At 43.4% G+C, this 15517-nt stretch overlaps 1 long non-coding RNA gene across 3 annotated transcripts in view; it reads right to left on the reverse strand.

Moving 5' to 3' along the window:
- The window catches only part of LOC146810173 (uncharacterized), a 339203-nt gene that overhangs the window by 161839 nt on the left and 161847 nt on the right, over nt 1–15517 (reverse strand). The gene's annotated exons all lie outside the window — the stretch shown is intronic.

Raw genomic sequence — 15517 nt, forward strand, 5'->3', positions numbered from 1 at the left:
GGGTGTTGTGGCCCTCGTGGGTGTCCGAGCTGCATGATCAGTAGCTCCATGGCATCTCTTGTTCGTCAGTTGTGGCTCTGGGCTGGGCTCCCTTTCATGGTGCAGGTTGTCGTCCAACTTAACACCAGGTAGGAGTAGGTGTTAAATCCCTGCTGCTAACGTGCCTTATTGCATGTTTTGTGATCTTATCGCCGATCTGGTTGCTCGTTGAGAATGTTGCGAAATGGTGATGTCGCGGCTTTTTGCATGGGAACACCTACTCTGCATCTCATTAGCGTTAGTTGCCGGTGTCATCTGTGGCGATGTTTTTTGCAGCTGCTATTGCAGGAAAACTGGTGTTATCGGCTGTTAGCACCATTTTGTGAATAAGGCAATAAATTTATCGTCACTTTGGCTGCGATAAAGTGACAATAACTCGCCGATAAAGTCCTTGAGAATATGCCCCAGGGATTTGAGTCATAAGAGAAGAAAAATCCTTATATTATCAGGTGCCAAGAAGATGAGAAGGGAACATCGAAAAATTTAAATGCAGATGCAATCCAAGGCCTTTAACATTGCGGACAGTGCTGCTGGATGCAGCATAGTACGGAATGTTAAAATGGCATGCACTGCATTTCGCTGCACTACGTGGCAGGCACCACACTGTGCCTGCCATGCAGTGCAGGGAAATGCAAGGGGTACCATGGGTACCCCCCAGTGCAGAAACTCCTCCCCGCTACATGCCCCCAAATCCCTTTCCGCCTGTGAGACAGGCGGAAAGGGATATCGTAATTCCTATGACGGTGCCTGCCAGGTTCCGCAAGGTGGGTGGAAATGGACCGCCTTGTGGAACCGTGGTGGACAGTCTTTGCATCTGTCACGCTGCCCTGAGGTTCCCCCCATCATAATCTGGTGGGGCTGAAACAGCTGTCAGATGGCAGAAGGACCGCCACTGCTGGCCCTGCGGTGGTGGTCCTTCCGCTATTCTAATCGGCCCCTTAGTGTGATGTAGGAGGTCAGCACTCATATTTCCAACCTTCCAACCTGGTTTAAAGTGAGACTCTCTGATGGAATCTCGCTGTAGCCATTCTATTGAGCTTGTGTGTGAGCTTGTGCTGTCAGTGGAGTTCCACTCTAGAGTGTTGTGCTCCTGGGCAGTTCAGTTTCTGCCGGGACCTGGAGGTTGTTAGACAGAATAAACCTCACTCCTACCTTCAACGTTGCTGTGCTCCTGTCTTCATTTCAGAGGCGACGAGTTGGTCTAACGCCTCCAGATACCCTTTTTGGCACTCCCTGCTGTGCCACGCTGTGTCCTGTGCCTTGGATTTTCCTCCGGCTATTTGCTGCGGATCTGCCTGATTCTCTAGTCTGCTCTTGCTTCCTGCTGTCTCCTGGTGTTGCCATTGTACTCCGGTAAAATATTTCTGGAGTTTCCCGCTTTTCCGGCATGTTTGAACATTTTATTTTGGTTTGTGCGTGAGCACCCGCTCCATTGGCAGTTGGCTCTGTCCTAGAGATTCGACGAGGGTTTGCGCACTGTTTCCTAGCAACCGGTGCTGGCTCCTGCGCACTATCGACACTGCAGTTACATGTCCCCACGTTGTGACGCCAGACGTATCAACGTGCCAGTGGCCATTTTGGAAAAGGTTGTTTCCGTTTCATCTACCCCTGCACTCATCGTGGTTGGGCCCACGCATCTAAATACTCAGAGTGCATTGGCACGGCACACATCACCTACTTGCCGGCATATTTGTGATCTTCTGTTCTTCGATGCTGTGCATCCGGTGATGCGCACACCTACCTGCTATCCTTCCAGCCCATGAATTTGTCGTCTTCCTGCAATTCATTGCTTTGCATTCGGTGATGCACACACCTTTCTTTCTTCAGTGCGGTATAGTTAATCTCTTTCTTTCATTACTGCGCATCTGGTGATGTGCACACCTGTGTCCCTTTGCTGGTTATCCTCTGATGCGCACACCTGTTTTTTTTTCCTCTTCATTAATCATTTTCTTCTGCAACGCTTATTTTCTTGAAAATTGTTATATTGTTCTTCCGGTGATGCACACACCCTTGTTCGTCTTGCGCTCAGTAATGCACACACTTTAATATTCCTCTGTGATATTTTACCAGCATCCCTTTACGCTAACTCTTCTAGTGCATGTGTTATGTGCACACTGCTGGGAAACTTTCCCTACTAACTTTATTGTTCTCTTAGGCTGATTTGTTTTTATTAATTCTAATACAGTTTGCATTGGTTTTGGACAGCAACTCACCAACGCTTGGCCATGGACCGTGTTTCCCCTCCTCCACCCTTTTTACAGCTTGACGTTGCGGGTCCTTTCGGGCTCATTGGGAGTTCTCCAAAATATGCTCTTGTTTTAATTGATTACATGTCAAAATGGCCTGAAGTTAGGTTTGTTGACAATGCGAACTCCTCATCTGTCATCAACTTTTTGCAGAATGCCTTTCTCAGGGAGGGTTTTCCTGAGGGTTTTCCTGAATCAGCCACAAGGTTCTTGGCCCCAGCAACATACTCCAGCCGATAGAGAAGTTCTTTCAATCTATACTGCCATTTAGAAATACATGGCGTAGCTGTGCCACCACCTTTGGTGGTAAACAAATCGATCAAAGGTTTATGGTCGGTTCTAAGAATGAATTCATTTCCCCACAAAAAAATTCTGAACTGCTGAGCACCCCACCACAAACCCAAAGCTTCCTTTTCAACAGTAGAATAGGTGCTCCCAGCACCTTTCAAGGTCCTAGAAGCAAAAGCAATGATTTCTTCATGACCATCACTCTGCCTCTGAAGAAGAACTGCCCCAAACCAACATTGCTAGCATCTGTAGATACAATACATAAATCATTAATGTCAAAGAGTTTGAGAGGATGAGCATGAACTATTTCTTGTTTGATCGACTCAAAATTATTGTTGCAATCAACATCACACACATATTTGACATTCTTCTTAAGTAAGTTCCGCATTGAAGCAGTTTTAGTGGAAAAATTGCTGACGAATTTAGCATATTATTCTACCGGCCCTAAGTAAGAACAGAGTTGGTCTTTGTTCAATGGTGTGGGTGCATTCTGAATTGCCTCAATAATCTTCAGTTTGGGTTCAATGCCATCAAATGAGATATGATGACCAAGATAATCAACACCTTCTTGAAAAAACTGCTCTCAACGTTAAACCACTAGAACTAATAATGCTTAACACCTGTTTGACTCTCTCATCATGTTCTGATTCATATTTCCCATAAATAAGAATGTAATCCTGGAAAAATACAGCACCAGCAATATTTTTAAACAAATTGGTCATTAGTCTTTGGAATACTGCTGAAGCCGATGCAAGGCCAAAAGGCATGCGGATGTAGCTAAAAGCACCCTCCGGAGTGACAAAGGATGTTAAATGTCTAGATTCTTTGCACAATTTGATTTGGTGGTACGCCAAAGAGATATCCAGGGAGAAAAAAAACTTGGCGCCATGAAGAGTGGACAACATTTCGTTGATATTCGGTAGGGGTTGACGATCAATCCAGATATTGGCGTTGAGGTCTCTCAAATCAAAACACATCCGGAGAGATTTGTCAGATTTGCGTGCTAAAACGATGGGGGCCAACCATTCTGAACCCTCAATAGGCTCGATAACTCCAGCATTGCATAGACGTTCCAATTCACAGTTAAGTTCATTGCGTAAACTCAATGGTACCATACGAACCTTAGGAGCAACCGCTTTTGCACCATCTTTTAGTACAATACGATGTTGAAACCCCTTGAGTTTACCAAGTTCCACTTTGAATACATCAGAAAAAATGAGAGCCCAGTTGCTGTTGGATATTTGCGAAACACTACACGCAGAGGAAGAATCAGGAGATACAAGATTGTAAAATTGACTGTGACTGCTGTGCATGTGTTACGAGTGATAAATCCCAGGTGGCCCATCCTTCTCCTCTTGAACTTGTTTTAGTGAAGAACACTCCTTGGACCAAATTGGATTTGACGTTGCGGGTCCTTTCGGGCTCATTGGGAGTTCTCCAAAATATGCTCTTGTTTTAATTGATTACATGTCAAAATGGCCTGAAGTTAGGTTTGTTGACAATGCGAACTCCTCATCTGTCATCAACTTTTTGCAGAATGCCTTTCTCAGGGAGGGTTTTCCTGAGGAGTTGGTGTCGTTTAATGGTACCCAATTGGTTTCAGGTGAGGTGGTGAAATTTCTCAAGAATGTTGGTGTAAGACACACTCTTACGTCCCTTTTTCACCCCCACAGCATCGGGCTTGTTGAGCACTTTAACCGCGTTATCAAAAAACACCTGCAGTTGGCATTAATTCATGGGTTACAGTGGTGGCAAGCCGTCAGTTACATGCTGTGGGCTGTAAGGACCACCCCCCATGTTACTTCCGGCGTTGCTCCATTTACCTTACTGAGAGAAAGGGTAGCTGGTTCCAAATTAAACAAGGAATGGATGTCTAGGAGGGAGGTAGACACGAAAAAATTGTCATTCGTAACTGATGTCGGGGCTGCTGTTCAGGCTAAGTATGATACCAGGCCTGGTGTTTGTCGTCCTTTGCCTGTCAAGGTAGGAGATTGGGTGAGAGTTAAGAGACCTGGTTTCCTTCGCAAGGGGGAGTCTCGTTTTTCAGCTCCTAAAAGAGTGTCTGCTGTGAAGAATCATGTGGTAGTGTTGGAGAACGGGAAAGTGTGGAACAAGTGTGCTGTTTCCATTATACCTGAGTCCATGCTTGACTATGTTAACAATAAATTTGGTATTCATAATTCCCCTATGGTTGTGCCCTCCAATGTTCATGGTAGAGAACCTGTTCATCATAACCGTGTTCTTTCTAGAGGGGCATCCACCAGAGTCAAATGTGTTCCTGCTAAGTTTCATGACTACGAAATGCTATAATGTTGTCTTTTGCTTAATATGCTGCTTGATTAGTTTTGAATTCCTTTTTCTCTTTTTCTCCTTTGCTTGTTTCCCATCCTTATTCTTTCAAGGTAACTTGCTTTTTCATGGTGAAGGAAGGAAGGGGTGTGTGATGGGATCTCGCTGTAGCCATTCTATTGAGCTCATGTGTGAGGTTGTGCTGTCAGTGGGGTTCCACTCTAGAGTGTTGTGCTCCTGGGCAGTTCAGTTGCTGCCGGGACCTGGAGGTTGTTAGACAGAATAATCCTCACTTCTACCTTCAACATTGCTGTGCTCCTGTCTTCATTTCACTCTCTCGAAGGCAACGATCTGAATGAGAACCAGGGGACGGTGGGTGCTCTGAGTCTTGGCGCTTTTTTACTATCATCAACTATTGTGTGATATTACCCGTTACAGAGTCCTGGGTGTTAGGAGGGTACTTTGAGCTGTTTTCATTCCTCTTTCCTCCCTCCCTTCCCTCTTCCCTAGGTGCTATTGTTCTGGTTGTGGAGGCCAGCGCTTGAAATTCCGTGGCTTGTTATCTTAACAATGGCAGACTAGTCCTTGTTTGGGCATGTCCAACTCTTGTGTTGATAGTGACTTTTTATTTTTGAGATGCTGGTTAAAAAAGTATTTTGATAAAGTATAAACACGTCAACTATTGTGGATCTGTTGCAATAAATTCAGGAGGAGGCATAATAAGAACCTTCAACTATTATATAATCCCCCTCTCCCCCTCCAGAACAATTTCATTGTAGGTTTGGTTGTCAGACTAATTTGGTCGGAGGGCGGACTCTCGTCAAGTTTTCCAGAGCAAACTTGGCCGATTTACATTCTTTAAAAAGGTAATATGAATGGGGTGCCGTCTTGTGTCACCGCCCAGCCAACCACACCGGGTTTACCGTTCAGGATAATGGGCACATGAAGCCCCTCACCTGCACCGCTTAGAGCAGAGGCCTTCAAACTGTGGGGCACGCCCCCTCCCTGGGGGGGGCGCCGATGGGTTCCCAGGGGGGCGCAAATGCCTCTGCAAGTATATGTAAGTGAAGATGGCCTGGAAGTGCAACGATGTTTATTTGCTGCGTTTCCAGGCTGTCTTCATTTACTCGGAGCCGAGAAGTGTGAATTGTGATCAGAGTGGCGTGGGGGCGGGGGTCAGTGAGTGTACTGGCAGGGTCAAGAGGTTGCTAAAAAAAAAGAAAAGCCTGATCTAACCTTCAAGCTGTAGCAGTGTAGGCTATTTTTATATTTGCACGCTCTGAAAAAGGTAGAATGTTCGCTGGCTGTGTTCTATGTTTTTCTATTGTGGTGATTACAAGGTGTCACAGAGGTGAAATCTGTTTAGTGGGTGCTCTCCAAACAAGCTATTTAGCACCTAATAGTCTTCATAGGTCCCCCTTAATGTGGTGCAGCTGTTTAGAGCAGATTCCTCCTCTGCATGTTGCGAGAGGACCACTCACCAGCAAGTTCAAGCTGCCTTGCCTGTGCACGTCGTCAGTCGATGGTCTTAAGAGCTCAGCGGGATGGCAGCAGGGTGTCCAGTGCCAGGGCCACCATGAGGCCTCATCTTCATGTTCTGTTTCACTCCAGTGGGCCATCACCGGAGGACACGAGCCGGCCCACAGTCAGTGGTTGCATGTGAATGACACATTTTGAAAACTTCTGAAAAACAGTGTGTTTTCTTTCAGCAAATGTGTCCACGGTTATTTGGTGAGAGTCTGGAAGATTATTCCATAAGAAGAATAGTCTAGCCACTGAGTTTTGTTTGGGACCTCATTGCCCTAATTTGTGAGCATTATTTTGGGCTCTTCAAAATAAATATTCTTTTTGATCATTGGCAAAAATAATGAAATGTGTGCCAGAGGATTTCCATTCGTGACATTTGACCCATGGAATAATTGGAGTGTGATTAAACTAACCTAGAAAATGACTGACTTGAGTAAACTGAGCTACATCCACCATACAAATTTGCTGGTAGAAAATGAATATTACATGTTTACCGGCGTTCTTCTTTCTTCAAACGCCAAAGCTTCCATCTTCTTGCAGATTGTATAACCAGTGTCTGTACCATGTCAAATTTATTTTTTATTTTTTATATTTATGACAAAACAGAGTAATATTATATTCAATGTTCTGTCAAATGAAATACCGCCTTCTCTAGGTGCTCTTCTACAACTGTTAGTTGGAAACAACAAGAGAGAGAGGGTCGAGTTGCACTCTTAATCCCCCGAAATCAATGAAAAAATCAACGAAAGAGTGTATATAGGGGGAGATACAACCAGCCGGTTGTTCTCTTAGATAAAGTACTGAGTGCCAGTGAGACAAAATCAATCTGATATTAAAGTAAAACCCTCACTCACCAACATAGTTGGTGACATGCTTCATCATGGGGTTTTGCCAGTGGTGCCTTGTGCACCTCTGGTGTGCTTCGACGCTTATAGTATGGCGGAGCAACTGTTATCAGATCAAAAGATGAAGTGTACAGTGAGTGGAACTCAAATGTGAATTAAAAGTCATATGTCGTCTGCCAAAACTTTTTTAATGATGGCGACATATGAACAATATAAAAATAGTGGTGGATACCAATTCCTGACTTTAAATTGGTCAGGCCAATCCTATTTATGATCAAGTGGTCAACATGTTTCAGCTTATCTATGTGTTTCACCAAGCTTTCGTCAGGACCTAATCATGAAAAGCACCTTGGCGGTATAAGCACGCTAAGGCTTATCCAAACCTCAGGTGTAAAGAACCGATACACTCACGGTTACATCGGGGGTCTTCCACTAATTCAAAGGAAACCTCGTATATCTTTCTTCCCTATCTACACTGCTGATGCGCGCGCATACTGGCAGACGAAGACTCTCCCTGGTTTCCCGCCACGGTTGTCAGTATTTAAACGCTAATGCTCGCTTTGATTTTGACTCCGGGCTCGGCGGTCATTCTTAGGTGAAATCACCTGGCTGTGGACTTGGACGACGTGAGTACCGCTGTTAAAAAATCTTTTTTCCTCTATGAAGCGGAACTTTCTGGCACAATGAGATAACGGATTACAGGAGTTGATATTCTTCCGTTTGTCCTTTTTACCACAGTTGTTCTGTAGTCCCACCACCCGCCTTCTTGCCCAAGGAGCATTTCCTCGACTTCATTTACGTAAGCCTTGATTTTATTTTATTTAATTTTTCCTGTTTTCCAAACTATGTCGTGATTTCTGGGATCATCCTTTGTCCCTCTTAATCGACATATATTTGCATGTGCCAATTTTAAAAGAGATCAACACAGAGTCAATAAGCCATTTTTTATGCCCAGACTCTTGAACGAACTGGCTCAACTGTTCGTTTGTTCCTAATCAGCTTCAGACGTGTCTGGCAGATCTAAAGTAAATAGAGTTCTCTATTCTCACGGATATCACCGTGGTTTATTATGAGTCATGTAAAACTACAGGGACTATGGGAATGAGTGCTGTGTCTGACATTTGATCTGTTTTTTGATATACACATCGTATTCAATGGCTGTATGCTGATTCTAACACATATACATCTCTTACAGATATACGAGGTTTCCTTTGAATTAGTGGAAGACCCTCGATGTAACCGTGAGTGTATCGGTTCTTTACACCTGAGGTTTGGATAAGCCTTAGCGTGCTTATACCGCCAAGGTGCTTTTCATGATTAGGTCCTGACGAAAGCTTGGTGAAACACATAGATAAGCTGAAACATGTTGACCACTTGATCATAAATAGGATTGGCCTGACCAATTTAAAGTCAGGAATTGGTATCCACCACTATTTTTATATTGTTCATATGTCGCCATCATTAAAAAAAAATTGGCAGACGACATCTGACTTTTAATTCACATTTGATTTCCACTCACTGTACACTTCATCTTTTGATCTGATAACAGTTGCTCCGCCATACTATAAGCGTCGAAGCACACCAGAGGTGCACAAGGCACCACTGGCAAAACCCCATGATGAAGCATGTCACCAACTATGTTGGTGAGTGAGGGTTTTACTTTAATATCAGATTGATTTTGGCTCTTCTACAACTGTCATCAACACTAGGTCTTTTACAGTGCTCCACATCTGAGTGCAAACTAAGCAAGTGTGAATTTTCCTTGGTTTTACCACACTCACAAGAGTATTTTATTGGAACTGGCAGAACTGGCGTACATTGGGTGCACACCAGGGTAACTTCTGCTTGTTTCCTGACCTGAGTAAGCTAGCAAGGGTGGGGCTGTGGGAAGGGTGGAGAATCGGTGGGTTTAGAAATGTGTGAAATACAAATTGCTCCCTCCGGAAAGCAATGCTGGGTCTGGTGGCTTGGTGGACTAATGCGTTTTCTGCGGGGGTATGTGTTTGCCCTCATCCCCCTCCATCTCCCCTTTACTCATACCTAGCCTCCTACTGCTATGAGCTCCAAAACAAAAAAAACAAATTCAATCCTTCTCTCTTCGCTCCCTCCACTACCCTTTTCAATCCAAATAACAGACTAACATGTCCACCACTCAAATGAATTTAATATTTCACTATACTATTTCACCAGTAATCCTTTATGGCTTTCAGGATAGCGTGCTACTGCCGAAAAAGCACTACAACACCTAATGAGGGGTAGCAAGCGCTATATAAATGCAAACCTTTTTACCTCTTCTACCCCTTTGCTATCCTTCTCAATCCAAATCACTGACTAACAGTCCACCACTCAAATTACTTTCATATTTCACTATACTAATTCACCACTAATACTGTATAGGTTCCAGAGTAGCATGCTACTCACCGAAAAAGCACTTCAACACCCCACCAGGGGTAGCAAACGCTATGTAAATGCAATTACAATACAATACAAAGTGTTTTGTGTTTTCACAGTCATTTAAGTGAGCATAAAATAATGTAATAACAGCTTAATAATTATGTGGAAAATGCTGCTGCTGCAGAAACCCATAGTTCCTGTGGCCCTGACTTTAAGGGACTTAATCCATTAACAGCTGGTAAGAAGGCTGGTTTCATCTTTAACTCTCTGCACTACCACCACACCTTTCATTTTTCAGGCAGAGGCTCCTCAAAGTCAGCATTAACCATTCAGGGGCAGTTTTTTTGTGAAAGCCGAGTCCATGGGTGGCAGGTAGAAGGCCAGCAGGGTTGCCTTCAGATGCAGAGCCCTAATCCTCTCAACCCGTGGGGCCTCGCAGTATTTGTCTACGAGACAGAGGAAAGGAGCGAGATTCTAGATATTGTCAAAGAGAAGGCCCAGAATAGGGTGCACGGTATGGGGGCTCATTTTTATGTTTACAAATGGCCAGAGACCGCTTCTTCAGAGAGATACTCCAAAGAAGGGGACAATATAAGTGGTTTCTTTTTTAATTTTTTGGGTGGTACTGATGCCAGGTGTGTAAGTGGCCACTGCTGGTTATCATTAAGGAAGCATATGAGGCTGGACTGGGGTCCAAAGATTTCAGGGGCCCACTGCATCACAATTATGACTGTTTACCTTTAAGAAAAGGGCATGGTAGCTTATTTTCCTTTCTAGCATTAGGACCGAGGTGATGGTCCGTCATGGTGGGGAAGAGGTAAAAGATGCAGAGGAGATTGCCTGCTACCCAGGACTGCAGTTATGATTAGTGCAGCAGGTGTGGTTGCATTGGGGTCAAAGAGTGTGAGGGGCTTATAACACCCCAATTATGGGGATAAGTATGTTTGGGATAATACATGTTTTTGTTTGATGCATTTGCTGTTTTATAAATCTCACCTGGAATTGTGAAGAACACGCGGACCTGGGTGTAAATGACAGTGGTCGGCAGTGCAGGTCGAGGTTATGTGGAGGGACCGGAGAGGCCATGTGTGGCATTGGGGGTGAGGCATCGCTTGCTCTCCCGATTGTTCTGGAGGGAGGGGGGGGCATGGGTCAGTCTATGCCTCTACCTAAAGCCCCTACCCCTATCCTGCCTCAGTGATCGGGTCCGGACCAGCAATCTGGTAAAGCCACCTCTGGTGTTCCCAGACCTGGTCATTTCAGTTCAAGGAACACTGCGCAGTCGTGGTGTCCTAGAGCAGTATTCCCAAGAGGGCGACTGCTCAGGTATCCTAGCAGTGAGGGCTTTAATGCTTATGAACAGCAGCATGCTTCTTATTAGAGGGGGATAAAGTGTTCGTTCGATAGATGCGACTTGAATGAAATACAATGCAAAACATCCTTTTGAATTTCTAGTGAAGAGGCGGTGAATAGAACAACAACATTAAGCAACATGGCACGAATGCAATCAAAGTTTTGAAATGACAGTCACAGTATTTTCCATTTTCTTAATGCACCTAGAAAATGTCTTCTTTGCCTTTGAGGCAGAGAGAAAATGGATGCCCGCCACGAGCCCCCTCTCCGTTCCTCACATCCAGACAGTAAAGCGTTTTTTAGAGACCCATTGAAAGCAACTGCCTCTGGGGGGGCCTACCCCAGCCACGACCATAACAGATGACATCTTGTCTAAATGAGATGGCTGTTTCCTTGACTTTACCATATGGGATATTTAGATTGATAACTCCCTTGCTAAACGTTACACTTGCCACAGGAGCTATTTTCTGAGCAATTACTGCATTGCTTACATCCATTTTAAAAGCGGATCTTTCAGGTGTGTACTGCGCAGACATACTTTATTGGGCCTCTAATGTATTTATTGTACCCGATTATTGCAGCATGATAAATCGTCGCATGGTTGCCTTATTGTATAAGCATCATTCCTGTACTGTCAAAGGAAACTTGTGCATGTGGGCATGTGGGATTGTGTGCGCAGGGACTTCGGTGCGGTTTTATATGCGGCTAAATTATACCATGCGTCCTCTATATTAATAGGCAGTGAGCACTGGGGGAATTGGCTTTGAGTCAGTTCAGTTTATTGGCCCATAATGCTCTGCCTCCCGTACCAGGGTGCACCTGAACACTTTGCAGACAGCAAACTGAACGTTACAAGGCATTTTGTTCTAATGACTGAGGAAATCCCAGCGAGGTAGCGAGTAGTTAGCGGGAAATAAAATAAACCAAGAGCAGGAAGCACTGCTGTGAGGGCGGCGAGCAGCCAAAAAAGGCGGATGGTCGGGAGCTTAAACCAGCAAGTCTTGTTCAGAACACATAGACCCGGGAAAATATGAGACACTGAAACACTAACAGCGTATACTCAAAGCTGGAAGAACAACGTGCATTAACATGCTAACAACGATGTCAAAACACATCACTTTTAGCGGTAAGGTTCCTTGAGTCCAGCAGTTTTATTTCTGAAAATCGATGACGGCAGAGGAGGCGGTGGTAACGTTGCGAGGGGCTAGTGCATTTAGGAACACTACAAGCAGGTCCATAGGAACTATTTATCAACAATGATTGTAACTTGCATTAATGCACTGGAATGCCATTTTATTAACAAAGTCCTCTCTAACTACCAGAGTACATGGATTGTATAAAACATACACTATCGCACTCAACTGAAAACAAGCTGACAGATGAACACTTCTTGTAAAACAAGCATTGGCAAGACAATAGGCTTGGATTTAATGTGAATACAAGGAGATGGTGGAAGGAGCACTGAACCTTTTCAGACACGCACCCCAAGTCACAGATTTGGGTTTAATCCATCCTAATTCTTTAGCTCACTTTGCCACCCCAGTTCAGACCCGGCCATGTGCAAATCAGTCTTGACCCTGTGCCTCAAGGGAATAGTCCAACCGACTGATTTGTATGTAGCTGGGTCTGAACTGGGGTGGCCAAGTGAGCTAAAGAACGATGATGGATTCAACCTCGATCTGTGACTGGGGGTGAGTATCTGAAAAGCTTCAGCTCGCCCTACATAATCTCTCTGTGTTTGCAGGATTTAATGTGACCACACATGAAAATATAGGCATAAAGAAGTGCACATTAAAGCCAGGATGTTTGACTTTGCTGATGCTAGTATGTGTTGTTTGTGGCGGTAGTGGAACTGTTAGTGGTACTGATGGTGGTGGGGATGTTTTTAGTGGTGGTAATGTAGTTTGTTGTGGTAGTGGCAGTAGTAGGGGTAGCAGTAGTAATGATGGTGACATCAGTGGTGGTGAGGTTAGTAGCGGTGTTGTTGTGGTGGTATTGTTACTGTTGTGCTGATGGCATTGTAGGCCATATCAATGATGATATTCTTAGAGATATTAGTATTTGCCGTGATGTTATTGGTGGAGGTAGTAATGGGTATTTTATTGGGTGTAGTGGTTTTACTTGTGTACTTGATGATGGTTGTGTTGTGATATATGAGTTGGTGGTATTGCTAGTGTGCTTGTAGTTTTAATGGTATTAGTCTACTTAATGTGGACAGGCACACACTATGAATTATTGATGTTTTATTCTTGACTTATTGAACAGAAGCCCCATATCTAATTTACCATGTCATCTGATATTGAATATATTAGTTTCCTAGACTGCAACATAAAATCTACAATGGTTTACCATGTTATATAAAAAGCCTACTGGGAGGAAGTCTACACTTTTCCAGTTTTCACCCACTCAGCTTTGGTGGAAATCTGCCATTTAGGCAGTTGTTATGCCTACGCCGTGTAGCTATGCCAAAAAAAATGGATTATACGTTGATCTCATTTCTTCTCATTTAAATGTATCCTAGAAACTAATTCACATTCCACAGAAAAAAGGGATTTTTTTCTGCCCCTGGGAAACATTACTCATTCCCATCACCAAAACTCCCCAATCACAGGGACTCACATTTGTCACTGATTTAATCCTTCAAAAAATAAACATAAAAGAATCATCATGACTACTAGAAATTGGGTTCCTGGTTGACAGAAGTATGAACCCTGTCGAAGCAGGAACCACAATCCTAGTCAGGGTGAGTAAGATACACACTAAAAGTTAACCTGTGCTCACCTTTTAGTAGCTTGGCACAGCGCAGTCAGGCTAATCTTCAGAGACAATGTGTAAATTAATTGTGCAACACAAAACACAGTAACACAATGAAAAGATCCAAAAATTACACGACACCAGGTTAGGGAAATAGACATAATTGTATAAATAAACCAAGACCAAAATGACAAAAATCCAGTAAACAGAAGTCGAGATATGAATTATTAAATAATAAAAGTGTTCTTAGTGCTTAGAAGCAATAAGTGCTGAATAAGGTTATTTGGTCGCACTGGAAAGGGACAAAGTTAAAAGTTCAATCTGATGGCAATGGATCGCAGGCCAGATACAGGAGCCACGCAGGCCTGCTGAACAAAGTATCTCAAGAAAAAGAGAGGGGCCCTATTACATCAAAGGAGTAGTGCGCCAAATAGACCAGAGTCACAAAAATAGTCCCCTTTGGGTAGCTACAATTCCATCACATTCATATGTAAAATAGTAACCTTTTATCACTAAAATATAAACAACGTTAATCTCACAAATCCCAGAAATTCAATATGGGTCAATTGAACAATACATATTTATTTTTCATATATTAAAAAACGTGAAATCAAATATATATATATATATATATATATATATAAAAACAGAATTGTTTCAGCAGGTTTAAAAAAAAAAAAAGACAGTTAAAAAATCATTCACATATCAATACGTTGTCCAATTTAGCACAAACACAGAATTAATAGAACACAATATTTCAGCAGCAATACAGTTTGGGAGAACAAGCAAGAAAGTTGTTTCTAGCCTTAAAAGCACCACACCAGTCTGACACAAATCGATTGTTATATATAGAGATAACTTATTCTCTTATTATTTGTCCCATATAACCGTTGTCCCCAAAGATCTAGGGTGGGCTTTATCATCAGAGCATCGACACGTTTCGGTAGGTACTGTTATTCAACTGCCACCTTCTTCAGGAAAAGAATAATAACTCCCAAAATTCAAATCCCGGTCTGCACTTTAAAATCTTCCAGAGAAATATATAATGCACGATAGGAACATTTTTTTATACAAGGATGTGAATATATCTTTGCCTCCCTGTTCCACGAATGCCACGGGAATCTCCAACAGCCTTGTTGATAGAAACCCAGTAGAACTGGAAGACACTAAATGAATCCAGTCCCGTCAAGGCTCTCATAAAGACAGAGGCGTACACCCCGTGTTTTTACAGCTGAATGCCGATATTAATGTAGGTGTCAGGACTGCCAAACCATCCTGTAGAAAAGGTCTAAAAATAAGCACTGTGGCTCAGAAATCTAGGTGTAGAATCAAAAAGGTTTGAGGTCAGAACACATCATTGACAAACATCTTCCCTAAAATGGCCACCAAGAGTCAATCGTGGATTAGTTTAGTGCTCTAGCGTTCAAGGAAAATCACCAAGATCCAGGTGCAGCGCCCGTTCTGTGACGCACTTCACCTGAACTCGCTGAGAGGAAGGTCGCCTTGGAGTGAAGCATCGCAAAGTTAGTCAGGGAGAAAACTTTGTCGCGCTTCAATTTAGCAATTCGGAGGAGTACGGTTATCAAAGGAATACCTTGAAGAACGCAGTAAGATTGTTCCATGATTCTTAGTTGTTGAGCATGCGCGTTATGTGAAGAAATGCTTATCTTATTCATGCGCCAATGGCAGAATAATTATCGAGCATGCGCCAGAAGTAAACGCTGTCCTCTGAGGAGAAAAAGAGTCAGCACAAGCCCAGTAAGGAAAAGACAGGCGAAATTG

This window comes from Triturus cristatus, chromosome 7, assembly GCF_964204655.1.
Source record: "Triturus cristatus chromosome 7, aTriCri1.1, whole genome shotgun sequence".
Lineage (NCBI taxonomy): Eukaryota > Metazoa > Chordata > Amphibia > Caudata > Salamandridae > Triturus > Triturus cristatus.